Consider the following 4,285-nt stretch of genomic DNA (forward strand, 5'->3'; position numbering starts at 1 on the left):
TCATACTTGGAGCAGGCGGATGCCCGACCCACTAGGGGTCACAGCTTGAAGTTGAAGAAGCCACAAGTTTAGAAAACTGTCTGGGCAAACTTTTTTGGAGTGAGGGTTGTGAACTTTTGGAACAATCTGCCACAGGGCGCTGTGACCGCACCGAATGTGAAGTCACTCAAGACCAGATTTGACCAACACTGGTGCGGGTACAGATACGTACTGGAGCTAGTACCTGCCTCGTACTTGCCAACATTGCGTAACAAAAAACGTGATCGACCGCCTAACGAGTCGCAGCGCGGTTACCTATACCAGGTAAAGTTAGGGTGTTCAGGTGTTTAAATTATCAAGTGGGTGAAGTACGCTGGGGTGTCTAATCTTCATGTCATTCAAATAACGCCGCTCATTATTGAACTTTACAATATCATTTACCTCTGTGTATATACTCCCAGATATATGAATATCATTCTGCAATACGAGTACGACTACCACTTAATAGACTCAAGCACCGCCTTATACACACAACATTCACATCTGTAATCAGCACCCGGATGCCCTTGACCGTAGAGTTCCCGACCCTATCAATTATAGTGAACGCGTCTAGGACAAGTCAACTGAGCTGGTGAAGTCAGTGCTTTCACTGGCGGCGGCGCCTCACTCACTGGGCGGCTGTGCCCTCACAGTCTCAGACAGTGTTCTAGGTTTGTGTTCATGCATTTGCTGTACCGCAGATAACGTGTACTTTAGATCTTAGAGCATGTCATACCACATTATTTGCATTAAGTGTTTTGTTTAATCGTTAAGTGAAATTACGTTGTTGTTTGAGTAAATGGTGTTGTTGCTAGGTATCAGCAAGTGGAGAAGACGTGAAGGAGTCAAGTTCATTATGCGACGTGTGGCAATGATGTTAACTCAAGGACGCACGAGGGTGAGTTGTTCATGTTGTTGTCGTTTCATTAATATTTCATTGCTAGTTTGCTACGTGATATTATTAGTGAAATGTATATGTACAGAACATGAAGAATGAACGATCGCATTTGTTTGTTAGAAATTGTTGATGAAAATATTTTAGAGTAATGTTGAGACAATTCTTAGATCTGTGAAAGGCTAGTGGTTATTTTTATTTTGCTTAACTTTTATCCTCTTCACCGCTGGGCGATCGGCCACTCTCTGTTACGCATTGTTGGCAAGTACTGGGCGTGCACTGGCTCCTGAATGTATCTGAACCTGCTCCAGTGTTGGTCAAGTCTGGTCTTGAAAGAGCTCACACTCGCCGCCGTCACAACACTCTCCGGCAGATTGTTCCAAATGTTCACAAATCTCACTCCGAAAAAGTTACCCCTCACAGTTTTCTGGACTTTTGAATGATTAAAGAAAGAAATAGGCCTCTCATTTTCATGCGTTTCCTGTCGTATCTCACCGGTTGGAGGTGTGTGTGTGTGTGTGTGTGTGTAATAATAATAATAATAATAATAATAATTAAAGGATAATAATAATAATAATAATAATAATAATAATAATAATAATAATAATAATAATAATAATAATAATAATAATTAACGGTTTATTGAAAAGTTTGTAGTGGAATTCTCCCCTACAAACGCTGTTTGTCGCTGCCTAGCCGACCCCACCAATTCCCCAGTGTATGCCTCGTGGTCTAGGTCAACCAGCGCCGCCATACACCACGGAGCGGGGGTCAACTACTAAGCCACGCCAACCCCCGCTATTTAAGACCTGACCTCGTGGTGACCTGCCTCTCTCTACCTACAGCCGCAGCCAGCAACACCTCCTCCTCCGCCGCTGCCTGGCGGCCCTCGTTCCTCCTCCGCCTGCCTGGCGGTCCTCTCTCCCGCTGGCGAGCATGGCGACCCACAAGCTGTCCTTCTCTGAGCGTCCTCACCAACCAGCTCTCTCTACTCAACGCTTGTAACCATGCTGCCTTCCCAGCACCAAGCTGCATTGTACATCCAATACAACATGTATATAGAGAGCACATTGTGAGTTTCCTTTCTCCATTCCATCCTGAGTGTGAACCAAACAATCTCATACCCCACAAATGGTGACTCCCGGAGATTCGCACTCACACAGGTTGGAGGAGAAACTGATCACGCTCCCAGTCTTCAAGCAACATGGAAGACTGGCTTATCCACACAGAAGCAGCTCTCATCGGCTCTATAACTACTGTCTCTACACCGCAGGTTAGACACCCTAGAGCAACACTGCTTCTCTAAGCAGACACCAGCTCCTTTTCCTGCCCCAAGCACCACGTCCTACCGACCCCAGCACACCCGTCCTACCGACCCCAGCACACCCGTCCTGCCTCAGACGCCGCCCCCGGCCCAACAGTAACCCCTGCCGCCCCTGATGCGGACTCTGTTCCCGAGTGCGGACCCACACACCCCTCTTTTTTCCCTCAGGTACTCCCTGCTAATGTCCTGCACCCTGCTGCTGTCGTGGACCCAGCTGCTGTCACGAGCCCTCATCCGCTTCTGCTGACGCAGCCCCTGCTCCTGACCCAGGCCCACACACCCCAGCAGGCGCATCTGACGACTCTGTACCTGCCGTGAGGGAAGCACAACATTCATCGCCTCCACACACCCTTATTCTCCCTCTCTACTCCCACAGATATTGTGTATCTAGACAGTTGTCCCCAGCGACCGGCTCATCCACGCCATCGCCGTTGTCTCACATGAGGCATGCACCGCCCGTTCTGCCTCACATGTGCTAAGCAACCCTGCAGACAACAAGTCTCCTACACCGCCTGGAGGGAAGGGGGAGTATTGTAGTGGAATTCTCCCCTACAAACGCTGTTTGTCGCTGCCTAGCCGACCCCACCAATTCCCCAGTGTATGCCTCGTGGTCTAGGTCAACCAGCGCCGCCATACACCACGGAACGGGGGTCAACTACTAAGCCACGCCAACCCCCGCTATTTAAGACCTGACCTCGTGGTGACCTGCCTCTCTCTACCTACAGCCGCAGCCAGCAACAGCTCCTCCTCCGCCGCTGCCTGGCGGCCCTCGTTCCTCCTCCGCCTGCCTGGCGGTCCTCTCTCCCACTGGCGAGCATGGCGACCCACAAGCTGTCCTTCTCTGAGCGTCCTCACCAACCAGCTCTCTCTACTCAACGCTTGTAACCATGCTGCCTTCCCAGCACCAAGCTGCATTGTACATCCAATACAACATGTATATAGAGAGCACATTGTGAGTTTCCTTTCTCCATTCCATCCTGAGTGTGAACCAAACAATCTCATACCCCACATGTTCTGCAGCCCGAAGGCTGAAAATACACATTGGACATAAATGACTTATTGCATACATTGACGGTTTAACAAAAGCCTTCATAAGAGAAAGGTAAAGGAACATGCAGCGAACATACAGATTAATGTTTACAGTGGAGGTCACGTAGATCATGTGCGCTGAGGTGTTGAACAGCAGACACGTAGTGCAGTAACTCCCTCACAGATGGTGTTATGAGGGGCATCACGTGGTGTAGTAGGTAGTGCTATAGGGGGCTTGACGTGGTGTAGTAATTCCCTCACAGATGGTGTTATGGGCGACATGACGTGTAGTAATTCCCTTGGAGATGGTGTTTTGAGGGGCTTGACGTGGTGTAGTAATTCCCTCACAGATGGTGTTATGAGGGGCATCACGTGGTGTAGTAATTCCGTCACAGATGGTGTTATGAGGGGCATCACGTGGTGTAGTAATTCCGTCACAGATGGTGTTATGAGGGGCCTGACGTGTAGTAATTCCCTCACAGATGGTGTTAGGAGGGACCTGACATGGTGTAGTACTTTCCTCACAGATGGTGTTATGAGGGGCTTGATGTGGTGGAGTAATTCCCTCACAGATGGTGTTATGGGGGACCTGATGTGGTGTAGTAGTTCCCTCACAGATGGTGTTATGAGGAACCTCACATGATGCTGTAGCAACTCATTCACTACGTGGTGTCCTAGCATCATGGGAACATCACGTGGTCTGATGTCAGAGGACTCACTCACTCATGTGAGTTTTATCTTCAAGAAGGGCGATCGTCACTCCACGAACAACTATAGACCGGTGAGCCTGACCAGCATAATATGTAAAGTGCTTGAGAGTATTATCAAAGATGCCGCAATGGCACATCTACTACGAAACAACCATGTAAAGGATTGCCAACACGGTTTTATGCGGGGGCACTCCTGCTTAACACAATTGCTCAAGATATTGGATCCCATATTCTAGAACGGGGTGGTAATATCGACAATATTTACCTAGATTTTGCCAAGGCTTTCGACAGTGTACTCCATGAAAGGCT

General features: G+C 48.8%; 1 long non-coding RNA gene across 1 annotated transcript; it reads left to right on the forward strand.

Moving 5' to 3' along the window:
* Positions 1 to 626: 626 nt before the first annotated feature.
* LOC121868846 lies at positions 627 to 1,808 on the forward strand. The gene is made up of 3 exons (XR_006089464.1): positions 627 to 689; positions 834 to 916; positions 1,759 to 1,808. It is a non-coding gene; the product is annotated as an uncharacterized LOC121868846 (long non-coding RNA).
* The last annotated feature ends 2,477 nt before the right edge of the window (positions 1,809 to 4,285 follow it).

This window comes from Homarus americanus, unplaced genomic scaffold (assembly GCF_018991925.1).
Source record: "Homarus americanus isolate GMGI-L3 unplaced genomic scaffold, GMGI_Hamer_2.0 scaffold32583, whole genome shotgun sequence".
Classification (NCBI taxonomy): Eukaryota; Metazoa; Arthropoda; class Malacostraca; order Decapoda; family Nephropidae; genus Homarus; species Homarus americanus.